Source organism: Gavialis gangeticus, unplaced genomic scaffold (assembly GCF_001723915.1).
Source record: "Gavialis gangeticus isolate Ggan-Ray unplaced genomic scaffold, GavGan_comp1, whole genome shotgun sequence".
NCBI lineage: Eukaryota > Metazoa > Chordata > Crocodylia > Gavialidae > Gavialis > Gavialis gangeticus.
The window spans coordinates 10501316-10512578 of record NW_017729016.1 but is presented as its reverse complement, the minus strand read 5'-3'; the positions used below and the strand labels follow the sequence as shown (position 1 = coordinate 10512578).

At 44.2% G+C, this 11263-nt stretch overlaps 1 long non-coding RNA gene across 1 annotated transcript in view; it reads left to right on the top strand.

Moving 5' to 3' along the window:
* The window catches only part of LOC109294569, a 20099-nt gene extending 15350 nt beyond the window's left edge, over positions 1-4749 (top strand). Inside the window, exon 3 of the long non-coding RNA XR_002096570.1 lies at positions 1720-4749. This is a non-coding gene — a long non-coding RNA (uncharacterized LOC109294569). The remainder of the gene's footprint in view (positions 1-1719) is intronic.
* The last annotated feature ends 6514 nt before the right edge of the window (positions 4750-11263 follow it).

The window sequence follows — 11263 nt, the reverse complement described above, 5'->3', positions numbered from 1 at the left end:
CACAGGGACCTGCCTGAGGGGGTTCCCAGGGCTTCTGGCACCCTGAGGATCCAGGATATTACCCAGCTTAGTGTGCCAGTGAGGGTTGCACTGGGAAGGTGGAAAGCTGAACAAGGTTTTGAGGCCTGAGGGGCCAAGTTTGTCGGCTGGGCCAGGAGGCCTCAAGGCATTGTGACTGACTGTGGCTACGGAGACTGTTGGAGGCCATGATTATAGCCCCTAAGTCATGATTAGGGCCAGGGTCTGTGCTCGGGTCCATATGACCCTGCTGATCTGAGAAGAAAGAGAAGCCCTGGGGACTGTCTCAAAGGGAAAGCATGTGCTATAGAGTTTCAGCATGGAGAAGTCCCAAGGCCTTAGCTAATAAGGAAGCTACCAAAGAAGATGCTACTCTGGCCTCTTGAGGCTGACCCCCCAGGTTATCATAGTAAAATCAAGGTGTGGCAAATGAGACAAGAAGTGATGGAAGCCACAGAGCGCAACAGGAGAGTCTGATCAGCAGGGTGTGTCAGATGCCAGTACAGCTCCGAGCAAGATCCTCCATTACCTGGTTCTAGCAGCTGTAACCACAGGAGTCAAAGGGCCCAAGACATGGAGCAAGGAATTCAAATTCTTTATGTCTTAAAGGGGTGAAAGATGGCAACCTTCATGCAGTTTTCTCTCTGAGTTGCTTCAGCACACCCACTTCCATCAAAATGGTGACTGAGTGCTAAAGGGAAGCCTTATGGGATTGTGAGGTGACTCAAGCAGTAACTTCAAGGAAAGGGCCAAAAGTTTTCAACTTCAACTTAGAAGGGTTGCTATCTGCCAGATGTGACTGTTCAAATGATTAAATGCACCAAAGATTGATGTCTTTGCACGATAAAGTTCTTATGTAACTGACAACCACAAACCTCAAACTGCTGCACTTCAGGATACCATTCAGGGCTGAGGCACCACTAGCCAAACATGGACTACAGGACTTGTCAAACAGGAGCTCTGGAAAACCAGTTCTTTTCAATCCCAGATATTAAAGAAGGAATGCTATACTGCTCTCTTGTAGTGGGCATGGGAGGACAGTATATATGTGAGCTTGTGTATGCCAGCGTGAGAAATGGAGCCATTAACAGTTCCTTAAAATCAAATGACAAGTGTCAAGGCACGTCAAGAACTGAGCATTGTTTGCTAGTTGCCCTTGTCTTAAAAATGTACAGGAAATGCTCATGCTCTTAAAGGTGAAGGGAATAGGAGAAGTAGAATTATAGCTACTATCACAAGAGGGAGATTTAGGAGGATGTGAGTAATAGCATTGAAGGAAGGGTTAAAAAATTATCTCTGGACTTCCTTAAAACTATTCAGATTGAGTTTACCTCTGTCAGGATCTGAAACCAAAACAGGCGGTCACTTCCTGGACTAGCTAATGTTTCACCGTTGAGGCGGGATCTCTTATTTGTGGCTTAGGTTAAAGCAAAAAACACAACTCCTTCAATCCCCTGATGCAGAATTGACAAAATATACATCTGTCTTGCATCAGCTCGTGATTTAATTGGATTATTGCAGAAACTGATGATTAAGACAACATCCTCCTTATTAAGTGATTGAGTTCTTGAGTTAGCTTCAGTTGTGACTTTAATTTGACCTTTGCATTATATTACTTCTGGTTTACTTAGGATTTTTAGTCTTTGTGATTTATATTTGTTTCATGTTAATAATTAGATTTGCTTACTTTATTCTTTTTAGTAAAGTGCCTAAAAGGTAAAGGGATTGGTTTATCCTTTCAAGCTGCTACCTGGGTCCTGAGGTGAAGTGCTGGCAGCAGCAGCAACATCTGGGTAGAGTGCACCAGGGATTCTGAGCCCTCTGGGCAGGTAAGACGGATGCTGCTGCTCTGCTCCCCTCCCCCCCGCCTGCTCTATGGCAGGGTTTTGCCCTGAATTCAAAACTTGCTAGTTATACTCTGGGCATGCAGTGTGAGGTGTGGGGCCCCGGTTCAGGGTTCAATTTCACATAATTGTGAACATTTCTAACAGTACCTTTCTCTACACTTTCAGAAATGTTCTAACAGTACCTGAATTTGTCATTCAGGATGAACTCCTTTGAAGCTAATAGAGTTACTGGCCTGATTCTTCTTTCATGGATTTGAACTGGGTGTAATTCTACTGACTTCAGTGGGACCACTCCTAACTTGCACTGCGTGTGATGGGAGGATCAATCCATTCCAATAATGACTATTTGAAGATGAATCAGATCTTTTGGGGCTGCTTCTCCATTACGTTGTGTGAGCTTCATGGCAGGTGCAACTCCCCTGGCTTCATGCATCTTACTTTCGTGTGACTTGTCCTATGCAGAGCAATAGAAGATCAAGCTGTGTATCTTTAAGGTGACATCCTCCAGAAGGGTGGCTAACTGGAATAGTCACCGATATAAGCTTTTTACACACAAGATTTAATGTAGTACTTCGAGTGATCCCGAGACTGAAGTGAACAGAACGGTGTAAATAACACAGGGCAGCAGCAGGAGCAGGCCTTAACCAGTATTTCATTCAGTAATTCAATACTTATATATGTTATAAGTGCTAGTTCTGGTTCTTTTCCTTTTTCCCTTCTTGGTCCCTTTTTTTCATAAGGTCCAATGGACAAAGGGATGGTAGGGATTTATTTTATATGTACAGTCCACAGTTGTGAAGTAAAGACATACTTGGAGCCTGCTGAGAGTGGAGAAATATTTTACTATTTATTGACTATTTCTGGTTGGCACCATCTGCTTCACTGTATAATTTAAATGATTTGTGCATATTTTGCATTGTTTTTGCAGTGATAAATGTTACTATAAAAGTGAAGGGCAAAACCTTCACTAACATTCCTGGGGGCAGGTGTTTATTATTAGATGTGGATGTTGATACTCCTTGTTTACACCAGTGTGAAAGAAGCTACAATGAAATCAAACTGCTGACTTAATCACCATTCAAATTGCTATTGCAAAGAACAAAAATCAGTTTAAAAGAATGATGCCTTTTATTAAAGTAAAAATTATAGAAGTGAGATTTTTTTTTTTTGTGAGAGATCCTTTTTAATAACCTCTGGAGCCCTTTGTCAGCTCCCTCCCTTTGAAAACTTGTTAGAGCCCCCTTTGATTGCCCCTTCAGATGATCAAAGTTTCCCATCAGTGGGTTGTTACTTCCACCTTCCACTTTAGATATGAAAATCTGGTTTTCCCTGTCGGGTAGAGAAATCTTTTTGCCTAAAGATGTCCCATTTGACAGAGAAATATGAACATTTAACAGGTCTCGGTGCTGGCCCTTTGCTAGATGCAAGGCTTTTTCCTAACTGCTTCTGAAGGTATTGGTTCAATATACGGAAGGAGACAGAAGAGAAGACAATTAAATCCCACATTCAACATAGAGATTGCAGTCTGACACTGACAGAGTTGGCAACAGCAAACAGAATCTGTAAATGGTATATAGACAGATATTCACCATATTTCACAGTAATGCAAACAAAAGACAGGTCATTAAATATTTAGCAGGTACTGAAAACAACTAGCTGCAGCTAAAGAAGAATGAAGTAATTAATCACTGTAAATTTTTAATCTAATTTACATATTTTACCAAAGCACAAGTTTTGCAGTATGTTGGAGAACCACAAGAAATTAAATATGGCTTGCCATTTACAGAAATAATTCTATGTTCACTGATAAAGAAATTTTATTAATTACATGTGAGGCTTGCTTAATCTGATGCATCTCTCCCAGGCAGGTATTTACTGTTAGTTGCATAGACTAGATTGTACCATTTAGTCTAGAAAGGTGCAGTGATTTATTGCTGCAGGAGACATGTCTCCTTAAATGACTTTGAGCACTAAGAAGCTTGCATACCTGAACTGGGTAACATTTTTCGGCTGAAACTTTTTTTGGTGGGGGGGAGAAAAGGGGGGGGGCTGCTAAAAATCTCTAAAGGTTGAAACATTGTTTTGACATTAAATGCTTTTATTCAAAAGGATTTTTCAAAGTTGATCTTGGAATCATTAAAAACAAAAGTTTTATAAAGCTCAAAAATGAAATGAAAGGTTTCATTCAACTCCAAATAGGCTTTTTATAAACTTTTTATTTGTCTACAAACTTAAAAAAAAAAGTTTCAGCTGGACGCCAAACTACCATTTTTTTCCCTTAAACATTTTTTAAGAACTGTAACTGAAATGAGTTGTTTGCACAGATCCAGTATAAGCTATTACATGTTAGGAATGCAGTCTGCTGCTTCCTCTGGGATAGCTTCACTCCTCTGTCCCCATCAGAGCACTCCAGGGCAGCAATCCTTCCTGACCTTTATATTCACAGAAGTTTAGGGCCGGAAGGGACCTCGTGAGATCATTGGGTCCAGCCCCCCTGCTCCAGGCAGGAAAGACTGGTAGGGTAAAATAAGCCCAGCAATTCACAGATCGGAAGGAAGTTTCACTGTATTCTCTGGCCCTGGATAGACATAATGTTTACTCTGGCATGGATCATCATCATATTATACGTGTGTGGGGTGAGGGAGGGGGCGTGTGTACTGGATAGATCACGCAAATACCTATACTGGGATAACTTTACCAATATGGAGGATTACGCCTGAAAGAACTGGGGTAAAATTCTACCAATGTTAAAATATACTAAGTTTTATTTGACTGCTTTCATCTCAAGATAGACTTTGCCTTTAGCAAATAGCTATCAGCTGCTCTCTCACCAGCTAGCAGCAAGGTATAATAATAGGGCTGTGCAAAACAGCACCATTTTGTTTCGACTTCTGTTTTGAAGGGACAGTGTTTCATTTTGCTGTTGCAAAGCACTGTTCTGTTTCATTCCATTGAAGCTGTTTCGATGCATTTCAATGTTTTGCCCATAGGCTATAGTGGAGAATCACGAAAATGCCTATAACTTTGTAATTTCTTGCCTGATTCAGATGAAAATTGCAGGGATGGTATTGCCTTCTGAGGGCATGAAGCCTGCCAAATTTCAAGGAGATGGGTGTGGGGGGTTTTTGTGAAACTGCACCTCAAACTGTTCAAAGCAAAACTAGTATCACTTGCCAGCAGCGACAGCCTGCTGTTATCCCCCATGCAGATCCAGGGGCCTTTTTCCCCAGGGAGGAGTCTGGCACAGCCCTGCAGCCCTCCTGGGGGCATGGGCCCCCAGATTTGCATACAGGATGACAGGAGGCTGCCGCTGCTGGCTGAGGCCAGTGCCAGCACTGGGTTCTTCCCAGCCCTTGGCACGGGCTGTGCCAGGCAGACTCAGGTGCTGGTGTTGGCCCCAGCTGGCAGCAGCAGCATGCTGTCATTCCACATCCTTCAGGGGCCTGCGCCCCCCCAGGAAGAGCTGGGGGAAGTGATTGGGGAGCTGGGGAATTGAACTAGGAGCCAGATGTCAATCTCAGAGCAGTCCTTCCCCTTCCCTCTCCTTAGTTTCTGTTTAGCTGCAAGCAAGCCCAGCTTCGAAAATCAAAATGTTTTGAAACTTTTGAAATGTTTCAAGTGCCCTCATTTCATTTCAAAGCTGTTCCAAAGCTTCTTGTTTTGATTTCATTGTTTTGAGCTCAACCCACATCGAAACAGCTTTGAAATGAAATACCCATCGAAATTTCGCACAGCCCTATTGCATATGGTATGAGCTGCTCTCAGAGCTGGAGCAGCATGCTGCATCAGGCAGGTGGGCAGAGAGGCACCACTGCTGCTGCATGGTAGCAAGGCAGGTGGACTGGAGCAGGTGCCACCCCACCCACCACATGCCTGGCCTGGCTCCTCCTGAGCAGCGGCTGGAGGCAGGAGATGGGCTGGGCTGGGTACTGCTTCTCTGAGTCTGAGGCAGGGTGAGAAGAGCACTGCTGTGAGTGTGGGCTCATGGGCGCACACGCGTGTGTGTGGCACACCCCTGGCCACAGCGTCCTGGGTGGTCGCTCATGTCTCCCACCCCTAAGGCTGGCTTTGATATCCTGGGATAACTACATACCTGTCTGTTCCTGTCTGCAATATAGTTCACACAAAGCAATGTAAACTACACCAGTGTATGTGATTTGTCACGGGCCTCCTTGGCTCTGAGCTGTTATTTATAAAAGCTGTAAAATCTGATTCTATCTTATGACTTTACTGTTAACTTTTTAATACTGCTCTTCACTGTGTGGGGGTGTGTATACAGGGTTTATGGCCTTGTGAGTGTGCCAGCATGGGCTAGGAGATGGGTCCAAACATTTTAGGCTGAAGTCAATTTTATTCAGAAAATAGGTTTCGTACTAATGCAATGCAGCTTTATGGTGGCAGTGCTTCACAAAAACATTTGAATTAATGGGGAAAGAACAAAACATTGTTTCTTGTCTCATGCTTAGTGAACAGAGACGGCAAGAAAATAAAATGTGATGAAAGAAACAGCTTGTGAACTATAAATTAGTTCAAGGTTAATTTTATTTGTGTTGAATGATCTCTGTAACTGCAAGACAGAAGAATGATGAGGATGTGGAACTGAGGAAAATTAAGTGATTTTTATGACATAACACAAATTAGATTGTTTTTAGATTACCAGTAAGGACTTAATATAATTTACATGCCGAAGGGCAGTCAGTATGTGTCTGTAGTATAACTAAAGGGGAGTGAGGTGGCACCAGCCCTGGCCACTGACTTTAGGGGGTTGCAAAAATTGCAGCCACTGTTGCCAAGCTTGGTATAGACACTGGTGATGGTGAACCGGCCACTTGTCTCAATCAAATTGTTCCAATCAAAGTCTTTACCCCCTGCTAGCCTCCACCTCCCAAAGGTCAAACTAGGGCTCAGTGGGCATAAGGGCCTGTTTCTACTAGAAGACATTCCCCTTCAGAGCCTGAAATGCAACCTCGGGTCTGTGAGTCCTACTATTCCCCTAATGTCAGCAAGTATCTTTAAAACTCACTGGTGAAGTGTCCTGCCTGCCACTAGTAAGCTGAATGTAAACAAGCGCTAGTGCTGCCCTTTACTCCAGGGGTGTCATGTAAGGTGACCACCTTTTCACGATACAAAAGTGGGACACATGCCCTTTCTGCGCCCCTGGATGAGCTGCCTGTGGCTCCATCCTGCTCCCCAGCCAGGCCCCGCAGCTGTGCATTCCTGCCTGGGCCCTGGGGCGCCATGCACCACTACAGCTGGGCAGTATCTCTACCCCAGCTCTAGCTACCACCTCTGCCCCACTTCCTTCTTCATCATAAGGGCCTCAGTCTGCACCTCCACCCCACCTCTCCCTTGTTGGCTATGCCCTCCCCCACATAGATTTACCTGCAGCAGCTGGGGGAGCTGGTTTCCACTGCTTCCTGGGGCTATATTCCCAGCTACCTGCAGGTGTGCGCATGCACACATGCATGTGGCACCCCCTACACCTTGCTCCCCCAGCCCCTTGCAGCCTAGAACTCTGCGAGCCTGGAAGGGGAAACCTGCAATTTCCCATGGGTTTTTTTACAGCAAACAGAAAACCTGCACAAGATGCTGGAAAGATAATTGACTATGTCCAGGGGAATCTGGGACAAATGCTGTCACAGAGTCATTTAACCTGGGACCAGGACTTGACATTTTGGAACTATCCCGCTGTATAAGGGACAAGTGGTTACCCTAGTGACCAATATGGCCTGGGTGGAGGATCCAGCCCACAGAATCTCCTTATCTGGTCCCTAGTGTTACCTTGGGTCTCATAGCTGACCCATGCAGCACCTGGCACCCAGTCTGGCTGGTCTGGGATGCACGCTGCACACAGCACCTTCTCCAGCCAGTTTGGGATCTCATTGTATGCAGGACCCCAGTGAGCTCTGCATGCAACATGTGTCCCAGGCTGGCCAGAGTGTGCAACACGTAGGGTGCATCCTGGACCTGCTGGAACAGGCGCCGCATGCAGTGAAGTGGATGGATCTGGCATGCTGGGGAGGGCGAGTAAAGAAAAGGGGTTAGGGGGAGGTCCATAGGCCCAAGCCGACCTGTGGATGGGCCCTGCACTATCCGGCTGGCGGGGACAGATGAGTTTGACATTCCTGCTTTATTCTATTAGCTGAAGAGGCAGAGGCCTGTGGGGTGTCTAAAGATTCCAAAGCTCCTGTTGACTCATGTGGTGCCAGTTCCACATGATGGAACTTTTAGTTTGCTTTTGTCAAATCCTTGGAAATCCTTGCAACCTTAGAAATGTATCATTTCAAGCTGAGCATTCAAAAATTAGAAACTACTGGAATTAAAAATGCTTTAGTGTTAAGGGTTGCACATGCATCAGGATGCAGCCTTTAGTTGCATGATCACATACAGGTTTTTTTTCATTTCTTGGCTTCATGACGAATCACAGCTGTGTGCTGAAGGAAGCTGCGGTTGAGAGGACTGGTGCTTCATTTGTTGCAGAGGTGGAAAGCAGCGTATATCAGTTGCTGCAACTAGATTGCTTTCAGTAAACAATCTAGCTTGTTTAAAGCTACCTCCTGGTATCTTTAGCTCCATGTTGTCTGCAAAGAAAATATACTCTATTTCATAGTAATGTAACTATAGCTTTGGTAAAACAATACAATAAAATTAATGATAAATTATATATATAATTATGTAAATTTCAATTATTTGCTAAAAGCATACACTAAGGTTATACATTCTACCAGTTCAAACGACATTAAAACAGAACATAGTATATGATGCTACAAAAAAATAGATAAAATGAAGCAATATACAATAATAAAGTGAAACTAAAAATGGGGTAGTTCTATTTGATTTTGGCCTTTATTTATGCAAGTAATGCAAATGCACCCAGGGGGCAGAGGACAGTTTGCAAGTTGTTAGAGAGGAGCCAAATTGTTTTTCTTCATTAGCCCAGGATTTGAAAAGTTTCCACTAATGGACATATTCATTTTCCTTTTCTTTCTTCAAAGTATATCCTGTGTAGTGAACTATATATGCACAAGGGAGCCAAGTTAAGTTTGTGCAAGCAGCCTTACTTTTGGGATTCTCCTAATTTTTTGAGTGCTTGATTTTTGCAACCTCAGTAATATTCCTGTAAAGTAGCTTTTGTATACAGTTAGACAGGAACAATACAGCACAGCCTAGAAATAGCACAACTCCTGTTCTGGGCTACTCCATAGACTTAGAGAAGAGATTCTTAAGCAGGGTGCTAGGGTGTACCCCGGGGCAGGATCCTTTGAAGGATCACTCGGAGAATGTGAGGAGATAATCGGATAAGGGCAGGCCATTGCCTGGCCATTCCCAGACATCCACTGTCTGGCCCCTCTGCAATATGAGGTAAGCCCTGTAAGTTAACTAGTTTTTGAAATGGGGTGTAGCTCAATTCACAAAAATTATGAAGGGGTGCCTTGAGTCTACAAAAGGCTGAAAACTACTGACTTAAGGTAAAAGTCTTTGGGCTACTTCTGTGGTATTCAAGACCATCACTCTGCCCACCCTCCTCAAACCTGGAAATAGGTGGTGAAGCTACCCTGAGGTGCCTACTCTCTGCTACCTGTGAGATCCCTGTTTCCAGTATTTCCAGGTAAGACGTAAGAGTAGGGGCAGGCAAAATACGGCGTGTGGTCTGGATCCGGCCCACCAGGCCATTCTATCTGACCCATGGGCCCCCCAAAAATTTAGGAAATATTTATTTGCTCCTGGCTGCCTGTCCAAGATGACAGTGGTCAGGGGCAGTAGGACCCAGGAGAAGCCAGAAGGACTCAGCAGTAAGGCCAGCCTGGCCCTGCCCCACCCCAACCCCTTCCCATTCCCCAGAAACAGAAGGCTCTGCCTGCTGCAGCTTTTGCTGCTTCCCTGAATGCCCACCAGCGGCTTCAGCACCATGTGGTCCCCAGCTGCATTACTGAACTGCAGGAGCATGTGGCCTGGGCTAGTACCCCAGGGCCAGGAGCAGGAGGGTATGTGTGTGCATGCATGCACATGTGTTTGTGTGTGTGTACGTGTCCCTGCAATGAGGGAAGGGGAGACTCTGTGTGTGAGGGAGGGACAGAGAGAGAAGAGAGTGTGTGAGTTTGTGGGTCTGTGTGTGTGCAGTGAAGGAGGGAGAGAGAGTGTACATGTGTTTATAGAGCAAGTCCCACATGCACACCCCACCATACACATGCATCCACACACCCCCTTGCACTGCAAGCTAGGGCAGTGTCTACATCTGCGCTGCTGTGGAGTAAAAAATTCTGCAGCAGAGTAATTACTTGTATGTACAAGTACTACCTTGCTGTAGAGTCTTTTTTTTACTGTGCAGTAGCACACATGTAGATGCTGCCCTAGCTGGCTGGGGCACAAGGGTGCTTCAGTGCTTTATTAGTTTACTTCAGCCTAATAGCCTGCACATGTAGATGCTGAGATGTTTACTATGGAGCTAATTAGTCTACTCCGCAGTAACTGTCTCATGTAGACATGCCCAGTGTGGAGAGCTTTAGTTCTCATTGGAACTGTTCTAATTTATGCCAGCTGGCTATGGTCCCAAGCAATAATCTACTCGCCATGTTTACCCAAGTATATCAACATCTATGCATTTACTGTCCTAATGCCCCTAACTATCTACAATACCACTCCCATGTTTCTGCCATTGAATCAATGATGCAATCCCGTGATAACCGTTCAGACACACTTCATAATGTCCTGTGATAAACTGTTAGTATACTTCTTATCCTGTGAATCTTTTTAGGATTTATCCTGGACATAAAAGTCTTAGATCTGCTCCACTCCAGCATAAAATGGTTTATCTGGGACACTTGCGACATCTATTTGTAGCCCCATACACATGCATGCATGCTGTGGCAAAAACATTGCTGAGTCTGTACCCGCTAAGGATACAGGGCCAGTTTTTACCCCTGGGCCTCAATAATCTGGTCTGATGTTTATGCCTATAATAAATGCAAAACATGTTCTTTTGTAGGGGTCGTCCTGCAGGACCCTTATTTGTTTTAACTCATGAATTATTTCACATTCCTCCTTAGGCAATTTCATTGTTTGACTAAATGCTACTAAGCAGGCTATAAATATGTTATGCGCTCCTTATTTGCATTGGGTGTACACTATACAAACAAGAGAGTCAAACTGTTTGTTTTTGATCCATTAATTGTCTCATTCAGACTGAATAAATCTACATGTAAATCAATATTCTATGTGGTCTTGTTTTTAAAAAAAAATCCAAATTCCCATTAATAACTTCAGGCCTAGGGATAATTGACTATACTCAAAGTAGATCCCATCTTCAGTTCCAGATCCTTTCACCTGAATCTACCAACATTTGATCCCATCCTTTGCCATAGAAGATTAGTTCATTCATTAAACTGAAGAAAGAAAAT